General features: G+C 44.0%; 2 non-coding genes across 2 annotated transcripts; both read right to left on the reverse strand.

The window, feature by feature from the left end:
* Nucleotides 1-4,853: 4,853 nt before the first annotated feature.
* LOC138570586 (U6 spliceosomal RNA) lies at nucleotides 4,854-4,960 on the reverse strand. Its single transcript, XR_011303625.1, has one exon. It is a non-coding gene; the product is annotated as a U6 spliceosomal RNA (small nuclear RNA).
* A 5,409-nt stretch (nucleotides 4,961-10,369) lies between these two features.
* LOC138570587 (U6 spliceosomal RNA) lies at nucleotides 10,370-10,476 on the reverse strand. The gene has a single exon (XR_011303626.1). It is a non-coding gene; the product is annotated as a U6 spliceosomal RNA (small nuclear RNA).
* Nucleotides 10,477-11,235: the final 759 nt, after the last annotated feature.

Here is an 11,235-nt window from a genome sequence, read left to right on the forward strand (position 1 = left end):
GAAATCTTTTACAGCTTGTACTGGTGGGAGATGATGTGAGTTTATCAAGAGCAACGGGATATGAGGCATGTGTGCCACAAAAAGCAGTTCTAGGATTTTTTATAAGAAAGCCGCATTAAGAAGGGAAGTTTGGACAACCCTACTGAGAGCAAAAGTATTACACAAAAGGTAAGGGGGTCAGTGGGTCAACCGATAGCACATTTGACTGTGAGTCCGTTTATTGTAAGTCCAAATACTACCAGTTTCGACATTTCCCAGGCTTTTTGTTTAATCTCTTAACAGACCCATTCCTATGTACCTCTGTTTTCATTGTAAGCGAGGGACATACCGTATGCCTTAAACATTCCTGGGCTGCGAAGACTCTATGTAAAAGAAAGAGTAGCAGACAGCTTAATAAATCATCAGCAGGACCCTCTATACCTTCCCCAAAAAACATAAAATGATTTCTCTGCATGTATGTGAGTTGAGCAGCGCAAGTAGTTTGGCTAATGTCAGTGGATAAATGTCACTTTCACACAGCGCAGAACAGAATCACTTGTACAGGCCACTTCTGCAAAAGCATTACCAGTGTAGAAAGCAGTGAAAAGGTGAGGCAGTGTACAGTCACCCCCGACCCTTCACTGCCCTGATCGGCCACGATCGGCCAAGGACCTCTCTATGAGAGCTAAGGGTGGAATTTTTCTGGAGCTCGGTAACTTAGGGAGACATGGCTAAAGGGATCCTCAATCAACAGCCCAGCATTTGCTTTGTGGCCTGTCCGTATATGTCTGTTCTCCAAATTACCTGCCGCAGCCCAGATGTCAGCTGGTGAGATGGAATGCTGAACCAGGCAGGATCCTGGCAGGTGATTTGCATAGGCACATCCCCTCTCCCTCTCTCTTAGCCCTGCTTACTCCACAGTAGCAAGTATCTAGGGAAAATACAGTGGTCGAGGTGGGGTATCAGTAACTAGCCACTCTGAGAAAGTAAATCTGGGGCGCTTCGCGACTTGTGGGGAACAACTGCAGAGCTCAGTGCCCAGAACTTTGTGGCACAGGGAGGAGGTCTGTGGGATATCAGTAACTTGGAGACATGCAACCTGGTTGGGAGTGCTTCAGGTCTCCTTCCTTGCATGCTCCAAGCAACTCAACAAAGCATCAACAGACTGAGATACCAGCCACAGAGCCACTTTCCACTTGATTTAAAGCCTAAACTCTTTTCCATGCAAACACATAGTCCCCAAATACCATATTTTCTTTGTTTTCTCTCTCTTTATCTCTCTCTACCTCCCTCCCTCCCTCCTGCCCTCTCTCTTTTTCCCCCGCCCCGCTCCCTCTCACTCTTCCTCTTCTCCCTTCCATTCATTTTAAGTTTTCATGCACTGCAGCACATTGTGACAATGGTATTTCACAATGAAACTGTTTGAAAGTTACAGAAATCAAAAAAGAAATCAACCAACTAAAAGCAGCCAAATCCGGAATACAATGCTCAGTTCCAATTAAAGATTAAGGCCTAGAAGCAAGTAAAGCTGTAGTTCAGAGAGATGTTTGCAAATAGCACCTTGAAGCAGTTTACGCTGGAGTGCACAACAAGGGGGAAAGAGATAATACTGAGTTTGGTAGAATGGGATAAAAAAACAAAAGAAGCGTGCCACTTCTAAAAGTACAAGTCAAGAAATTGAAGGGGACGGGGCTGTTTATTCAGTCAATAGGACTCACAAGTAAAAGGCTTCAGAGGCATTAGTGTTGAATTTGGCGCAAAATCTATTGTGTTGTCGTGTAATATGCATGAACATACAATTTCAATCTTCATTAAAAAAGATGTATTAAAAAATAAAGACTTGCAAATTAAGAAAGTTTCTGTCCTGTCATGTGCCAACAATAGTGAATGCTTTAAAAATGTGCGTGTCATCCTTTAGAGCAGGAACCAATTCCATTTTCCCATTATCATTCCAATATTAGTACATGTGTTGCTGAGGCACATAGGAATGGATCTGTTAAGAAATTAAACAAACACCTGGAAAAATGTTGAAACAGGTAGAATTTGGATTACAATAAACTGACTCACCGTCAGTTGTGCCATCCCTTGACCCACTGACCCCCTTACCTTTTGTGTAATCCTTTTGCTCTCAGCAGGGTTTTCCAAAGTTCCTTACTTAAAGAGGCTTTCTTATAAAAAAAATCCAAGACCTGTTTTTTATGGCCCACATGCCTCATATCCCGTTGCTCCCGATAAACTCACATCATCTCCCACCAATACAAGCTGTAAAAGATGTCAAGTGCATAGCCAAGAAAACTAGACGTGGGTCAAAGGTTGAGCAATCCTTAAATCAGCAGCAAAAATAACATTGAAATCAGCCTCAGAATCTCTTAAAGGATGGGCCAACATTGATTGCTTGCAGGGCGCAATCGGGCAGCCTCTGGTGCTGACGCCTTAAGGCAAGCGCAAAGGGAGAGCCAACCAAACCATTGATTAGGACCTCTGGACTTTCTGCCCTTTGACATAAGGACATTTGATATGGCAAACGTTTGACCAAACACAATTTAGATGTTGGATGGTATGAAATTAAGAGGCAAACAGCAATACACCAGCATTCTTTGCTGCTGTACTGATCTGGTCCTAAATGGTTTGGTTTAATGCCAATTATATTTAAAGATAAAAAGATTCATGCTCCAGGATGCTTGCAAATTGACACCCCCTCCCCATCACGATGGCTGGGTGAGGCACGCGTGAGAGCATCGCAGCAGACGCATAGACATGAGAAACACTCTGTACCTCTGAGTGTATGTGGGCCCATGGCTGGATCAAGGACAAGGCAACAACAGGAGATGGTTTAAGGTGTCAGCACCCAGGCTGCCCCATCGCGCGCTGCAAGCATCAGATGTTGGACCATCCTTTAAGAGATTCTGAGGCTAATTTCAATGTTAACTTTGCTGCTGATTTAAGGATTGCTCAACCTTCGACCCACGTCTAGTTTGCTTGGCTAAACCCTGAAAATCTTTTACAGCTTGTATTGGTGGGAGATGATGTGAGTTTATCAAGAGCAATGGGATATGAGGCATGTGCGCCACAAAATGCTGGTCTAGGATCTTTTATATGAAAGCCACTTTGGAAAACCCTAGTGAGAGCAAAAGGATTACACAAAGGAAAGGGAGTCAGTGGATCAAGGGATAGCACATCTGACTGTGAGTCCGTTAATTGTAAGTCCAAATCCTACCCGTTTCGACATTTTTCCAGGCTTTTTGTTTCATTTCTTAACAGATCCATTCCTATGTACCTCTGTGTTTTCAACAGAGTTTTCATTGTAAGGGAGGGACATACAGTATGCCTTAAACATTCCTGGGCTGCGAAGACTCTATGTAAAAGCAAGAGTAGAGTACAGCTTAATAAATAATCAGCAGGACACTCTAGACCTTCCCCAAAAAACATAACATTATTTCTCTGCATGTATGTGCGTTGAACAGCGCAAGTAGTTTGGTTAATGTCAGTGGATAAATGTCACTTTCCCACAGCGCAGAACAAAATCACTTATACAGGCCGCTTCTGCAAAAGCATTACCGCTGTAGAAAGCAGTGAAAAGGTGAGGCAGTGTGCAGTCACCCCTGACCCTTCACTGCCCTGATCGGCCACGATCGGCCAAGGACCTCTCTATGAGAGCTGAGGGTGGAGTTTTTCTGGACCTCGCTAACTTAGGGAGACATGGCTAAAGGGATCCTCAATCAACGGCCCAGTCTTTGCTTTGTGGCCTGTCCGAATATTTCTGTTCTCCAAATTACCTGCTGCTGCCCAGGTGTCAGCTGGTGAGATGGAATGACGTCCCAGGGATGATCCTGGCAGATGATTTGCATAGGCACACCCCCTCTCCCTCTGTCTTAGCCCTGCTTACTCCACAATAGCAAGTATCTGGGGAAAATATAGTGGTCGAGTTAGGGTAGCAGTAACTAGCCAATCTGAGAAAGTAAATCTGGGGCGCTTGGCGACTTGTGGGGAACAACTGCAGAGCTCAGTGCCCAGAACGTTGTGGCACAGGGAGGAGGTCTGTGGGATTTCAGTAACGTAGAGACATGCAACCTGGTCGGGAGTGCTTCAGGTCTTCTTCCTTGGATGTTCCAAGCAACTCAACAAAGCATCAACAAGCTGAGATACCAGCCAATGAGCCCCTTTCCACTTGATTTAAAGCCTAAAATCTTTTCCATGCAAACACATAGCCCCCAAATATCATATTTTCTTTGTTTTCGCTCTCTCAGTCTCTCTCACTCCCCCTCCCTCCTACCCTCCCTCCTTCCCGCCCTCACTCTTTCTCCCCCCCACAAACCTCCCTTTCCCTCTCACTCTTCCTCTTCCTCTCCCTACCATTCATTTTAAGTTTTCATGCACTGCAGCACATTGTGACAATGGTATTTCACAATGAAACTGTTTGTTGATTTCTTTTTTGATTTCTGTAACTTTCAAACTAAAAGCAGCCAAATCCGGAGTACAACGCTCCGCTCCAATTAAAGATTAAGGCCTAGAAGCAAGTAAAGCTGTAGTTCAGAGCGATGTTTGCAAATAGCACCTTAAAGCAGTTTACGCTGGAGTGCACAACAAGGGGGAAAGTGATAATACTGAGTCTGGTAAAATGGGATAAAAAAAATCAAAAGACGCGTGCCACTTCTAAAAGTGCAAGCCAAGAAATTGAAGGCGACGGGGCTGTTCATTCAGTCAATAGGACTCACAAGTAAAAGGCTCCGGAGGCATTAGTGTTGAATTTGGCTCAAAATGTATTGTGTTGTCGTGTAATATGTATGAACATACAATTTCAATCTTCATTAAAAAAGATGTATTCAAAAAATAAAGCCTTGCAAATTAAGAAAGTTTCTGTCCTGTCATGTGCCAAAAATAGTGAATGCTTTACGAATGTGCGTGCCATCCTTTAGAGCAGGGGCCAATTTAATTTTCCCATTATCATTCCAATATTAGTACATGTGTTGCTGAAGCAAGCGCAAAGGGAGAGTCAATCAAACCATTGATTAGGACCTCCAGTCAAAGGTTTGCCATACCAAATGTCCTTATGTCAGAGGGCAGAAAGTCAAAACACCATTTAGATATCGGGTGGTATGAAATGAAGAGGCAAACAACAGTGAATAAGCATTCTTTGCTGCTGTATTGATCTGGTCCTAAAGGGGTTGGTTTAATGCCAATTATATTTAAAGATTCATGCTCCAGGGTGCTTGCAAAATGACACCAACCCCCTCCCCATCACAATGGCTGGGTGATGCAAGCCTGAGAACATCACAATAGACCCATAGACATGAGAACAACTCTGTACCTCTGAGTGTATGTGGGCCCATGGCTGTATCAAGGACAAGGCAGAACAGGAGGTGGCTTATGGCGCCAGTTCCAGAGGCTGTCCAATTTATCCCTGTAAGCAACAAATGTTGGACCATCCTTTAGGAGATTCTGAGGCTGATTTCAATGTTAACTTTGCTGCTGATTTTAGGATTGGTCAACCTTCGACCCAAATCTAGTTTGCTTGGATAAGCCCTGGAAATCTTTTACAGCTTGTACTGGTGGGAGATGATGTGAGTTTATCAAGAGCAACGGGATATGAGGCATGTGTGCCACAAAAAGCAGTTCTAGGATTTTTTATAAGAAAGCCGCTTTAAGAAGGGAAGTTTGGACAACCCTACTGAGAGCAAAAGTATTACACAAAAGGTAAGGGGGTCAGTGGGTCAACCGATAGCACATTTGACTGCGAGTCTGTTTATTGTAAGTACAAATACTACCAGTTTCGACATTTCCCAGGCTTTTTGTTTAATCTCTTAACAGACCCATTCCTATGTACCTCTGTTTTCATTGTAAGCGAGGGACATACCGTATGCCTTAAACATTCCTGGGCTGCGAAGACTCTATGTAAAAGAAAGAGTAGCAGACAGCTTAATAAATCATCAGCAGGACCCTCTATACCTTCCCCAAAAAACATAAAATGATTTCTCTGCATGTATGTGAGTTGAGCAGCGCAAGTAGTTTGGTTAATGTCAGTGGATAAATGTCACTTTCACACAGCGCAGAACAGAATCACTTGTACAGGCCACTTCTGCAAAAGCATTACCAGTGTAGAAAGCAGTGAAAAGGTGAGGCAGTGTACAGTCACCCCCGACCCTTCACTGCCCTGATTGGCCACGATCGGCCAAGGACCTCTCTATGAGAGCTAAGGGTGGAATTTTTCTGGAGCTCGGTAACTTAGGGAGACATGGCTAAAGGGATCCTCAATCAACAGCCCAGCATTTGCTTTGTGGCCTGTCCGTATATGTCTGTTCTCCAAATTACCTGCCGCAGCCCAGATGTCAGCTGGTGAGATGGAATGACGTACCAGGCAGGATCCTGGCAGGTGATATGCATAGGCACATCCCCTCTCCCTCTCTCTTAGCCCTGCTTTACTCCACAGTAGCAAGTATCTAGGGAAAATACAGTGGTCAAGGTGGGGTATCAGTAACTAGCCACTCTGAGAAAGTAAATCTGGGGCGCTTCGCGACTTGTGGGGAACAACTGCAGAGCTCAGTGCCCAGAACTTTGTGGCACAGGGAGGAGGTCTGTGGGATATCAGTAACTTGGAGACATGCAACCTGGTCGGGAGTGCTTCACGTCTCCTTCCTTGCATGCTCCAAGCAACTCAACAAAGCATCAACAGACTGAGATACCAGCCACAGAGCCACTTTCCACTTGATTTAAAGCCTAAACTCTTTTCCATGCAAACACATAGTCCCCAAATACCATATTTTCTTTGTTTTCTCTCTCTTTATCTCTCTCTACCTCCCTCCCTCCCTCCTGCCCTCTCTCTTTTTCCCCCGCCCCGCTCCCTCTCCCTCTCACTCTTCCTCTTCTCCCTTCCATTCATTTTAAGTTTTCATGCACTGCAGCACATTGTGACAATGGTATTTCACAATGAAACTGTTTGAAAGTTACAGAAATCAAAAAAGAAATCAACCAACTAAAAGCAGCCAAATCCGGAGTACAATGCTCAGCTCCAATTAAAGATTAAGGCCTAGAAGCAAGTAAAGCTGTAGTTCAGAGCGATGTTTGCAAATAGCAGCTTGAAGCAGTTTACGCTGGAGTGCACAACAAGGGGGAAAGAGATAATACTGAGTTTGGTAGAATGGGATCGAAAAACAAAAGAAGCGCGCCACTTCTAAAAGTACAAGTCAAGAAATTGAAGGGGACTGGGCTGTTTATTCAGTGAATAGGACTCACAAGTAAAAGGCTTCAGAGGCATTAGTGTTGAATTTGGCGCAAAATGTATTGTGTTGTCGTGTAATATGCATGAACATACAATTTCAATCTTCAGTAAAAAAGATGTATTAAAAAATAAAGACTTGCAAATTAAGAAAGTTTCTGTCCTGTCATGTGCCAACAATAGTGAATGCTTTAAAAATGTGCGTGTCATCCTTTAGAGCAGGAACCAATTCCATTTTCCCATTATCATTCCAATATTAGTACATGTGTTGCTGAGGCACATAGGAATGGACCTGTTAAGAAATTAAACAAACACCTGGAAAAATGTTGAAACAGGTAGAATTTGGACTTACAATAAACTGACTCACCGTCAGATGTGCCATCCCTTGACCCACTGACCCCCTTACCTTTTGTGTAATCCTTTTGCTCTCAGCAGGGTTTTCCAAAGTTCCTTACTTAAAGAGGCTTTCTTATAAAAAAAAAATCCAAGACCTGTTTTTTATGGCCCACATGCCTCATATCCCGTTGCTCCCGATAAACTCACATCATCTCCCACCAATACAAGCTGTAAAAGATGTCAAGTGCATAGCCAAGAAAACTAGACGTGGGTCAAAGGTTGAGCAATCCTTAAATCAGCAGCAAAAATAACATTGAAATCAGCCTCAGAATCTCTTAAAGGATGGGCCAACATTGATTGCTTGCAGGGCGCAATCGGGCAGCCTCTGGTGCTGACGCCTTAAGGCAAGCGCAAAGGGAGAGCCAACCAAACCATTGATTAGGACCTCTGGACTTTCTGCCCTTTGACATAAGGACATTTGATATGGCAAACGTTTGACCAAACACAACTTAGATGTTGGATGGTATGAAATTAAGAGGCAAACAGCAATACACCAGCATTCTTTGCTGCTGTACTGATCTGGTCCTAAATGGTTTGGTTTAATGCCAATTATATTTAAAGATAAAAAGATTCATGCTCCAGGATGCTTGCAAATTGACACCCCCTCCCCATCACGATGGCTGGGTGAGGCACGCGTGAGAGCATCACAGCAGACGCATAGACATGAGAAACACTCTGTACCTCTGAGTGTATGTGGGCCCATGGCTGGATCAAGGACAAGGCAACAACAGGAGATGGTTTAAGGTGTCAGCACCCAGGCTGCCCCATCGCGCGCTGCAAGCATCAGATGTTGGACCATCCTTTAAGAGATTCTGAGGCTAATTTCAATGTTAACTTTGCTGCTGATTTAAGGATTGCTCAACCTTCGACCCACGTCTAGTTTGCTTGGCTAAGCCCTGAAAATCTTTTACAGCTTGTATTGGTGGGAGATGATGTGAGTTTATCAAGAGCAATGGGATATGAGGCATGTGCGCCACAAAATGCTGGTCTACGATCTTTTATATGAAAGCCACTTTGGAAAACCCTAGTGAGAGCAAAAGGATTACACAAAGGAAAGGGAGTCAGTGGATCAAGGGATAGCACATCTGACTGTGAGTCCGTTAATTGTAAGTCCAAATCCTACCCGTTTTGACATTTTTCCAGGCTTTTTGTTTCATTTCTTAACAGATCCATTCCTATGTACCTCTGTGTTTTCAACAGAGTTTTCATTGTAAGGGAGGGACATACAGTATGCCTTAAACATTCCTGGGCTGCGAAGACTCTATGTAAAAGCAAGAGCAGAGTACAGCTTAATAAATAATCAGCAGGACACTCTAGACCTTCCCCAAAAAACATAACATTATTTCTCTGCATGTATGTGCGTTGAACAGCGCAAGTAGTTTGGTTAATGTCAGTGGATAAATGTCACTTTCCCACAGCGCAGAACAAAATCACTTGTACAGGCCGCTTCTGCAAAAGCATTACCGCTGTAGAAAGCAGTGAAAAGGTGAGGCAGTGTGCAGTCACCCCTGACCCTTCACTGCCCTGATCGGCCACGATCGGCCAAGGACCTCTCTATGAGAGCTGAGGGTGGAGTTTTTCTGGACCTCGGTAACTTAGGGAGACATGGCTAAAGGGATCCTCAATCAACGGCCCAGTCTTTGCTTTGTGGCCTGTCCGAATATTTCTGTTCTCCAAATTACCTGCTGCTGCCCAGGTGTCAGCTGGTGAGATGGAATGACGTCCCAGGGATGATCCTGGCAGATGATTTGCATAGGCACACCCCCTCTCCCTCTGTCTTAGCCCTGCTTACTCCACAATAGCAAGTATCTGGGGAAAATATAGTGGTCGAGTTAGGGTAGCAGTAACTAGCCAATCTGAGAAAGTAAATCTGGGGCGCTTGGCGACTTGTGGGGAACAACTGCAGAGCTCAGTGCCCAGAACGTTGTGGCACAGGGAGGAGGTCTGTGGGATTTCAGTAACGTAGAGACATGCAACCTGGTCGGGAGTGCTTCAGGTCTTCTTCCTTGCATGTTCCAAGCAACTCAACAAAGCATCAACAAGCTGAGATACCAGCCAATGAGCCCCTTTCCACTTGATTTAAAGCCTAAAATCTTTTCCATGCAAACACATAGCCCCCAAATATCATATTTTCTTTGTTTTTCGCTCTCTCAGTCTCTCTCACTCCCCCTCCCTCCTACCCTCCCTCCTTCCCGCCCTCACTCTTTCTCCCCCCCCACAAACCTCCCTTTCCCTCTCACTCTTCCTCTTTCTCTCCCTACCATTCATTTTAAGTTTCCATGCACTGCAGCACATTGTGACAATGGTATTCCACAATGAAACTGTTTGTTGATTTCTTTTTGATTTCTGTAACTTTCAAACTAAAAGCAGCCAAATCCGGAGTACAACGCTCCGCTCCAATTAAAGATTAAGGCCTAGAAGCAAGTAAAGCTGTAGTTCAGAGCGATGTTTGCAAATAGCACCTTAAAGCAGTTTACGCTGGAGTGCACAACAAGGGGGAAAGTGATAATACTGAGTTTGGTGAAATAGGATAAAAAAAATCAAAAGACGCGTGCCACTTCTAAAAGTGCAAGCCAAGAAATTGAAGGCGACAGGGCTGTTCATTCAGTCAATAGGACTCACAAGTAAAAGGCGCCTGAGGCATTAGTGTTGAATTTGGCTCAAAATGTATTGTGTTGTCGTGTAATATGTATGAACATACAATTTCAATCTTCATTAAAAAAGATGTATTAAAAAAATAAAGCCTTGCAAATTAAGAAAGTTTCTGTCCTGTCATGTGCCAAAAATAGTGAATGCTTTACGAATGTGCGTGCCATCCTTTAGAGCAGGGGCCAATTTAATTTTCCCATTATCATTCCAATATTAGTACATGTGTTGCTGAAGCAAGCGCAAAGGGAGAGTCAATCAAACCATTGATTAGGACCTCCAGTCAAAGGTTTGCCATACCAAATGTCCTTATGTCAGAGGGCAGAAAGTCAAAACACTATTTAGATATCGGGTGGTATGAAATGAAGAGGCAAACAACAGTGAATAAGCATTCCTTGCTGCTGTATTGATCTGGTCCTAAAGGGGTTGGTTTAATGCCAATTATATTTAAAGATTCATGCTCCAGGGTGCTTGCAAAATGACACCAACCCCCTCCCCATCACAATGGCTGGGTGATGCAAGCCTGAGAACATCACAATAGACCCATAGACATGAGAACAACTCTGTACCTCTGAGTGTATGTGGGCCCATGGCTGTATCAAGGACAAGGCAGAACAGGAGGTGGCTTATGGCGCCAGTTCCAGAGGCTGTCCAATTGATCCCTGTAAGCAACAAATGTTGGACCATCCTTTAAGAGATTCTGAGGCTGATTTCAATGTTAACTTTGCTGCTGATTTTAAGATTGGTCAACCTTCGACCCAAATCTAGTTTGCTTGGATAAGCCCTGGAAATCTTTTACAGCTTGTACTGGTGGGAGATGATGTGAGTTTATCAAGAGCAACGGGATATGAGGCATGTGTGCCACAAAAAGCAGTTCTAGGATTTTTTATAAGAAAGCCGCATTAAGAAGGGAAGTTTGGACAACCCTACTGAGAGCAAAAGTATTACACAAAAGGTAAGGGGGTCAGTGGGTCAACCGATAGCACATTTGACTGTGAGTC

The sequence above is a fragment of the Ambystoma mexicanum genome, chromosome 2q (genome assembly GCF_040938575.1).
Source record: "Ambystoma mexicanum isolate Mex_15411 chromosome 2q, UKY_AmexF1_1, whole genome shotgun sequence".
Lineage (NCBI taxonomy): Eukaryota > Metazoa > Chordata > Amphibia > Caudata > Ambystomatidae > Ambystoma > Ambystoma mexicanum.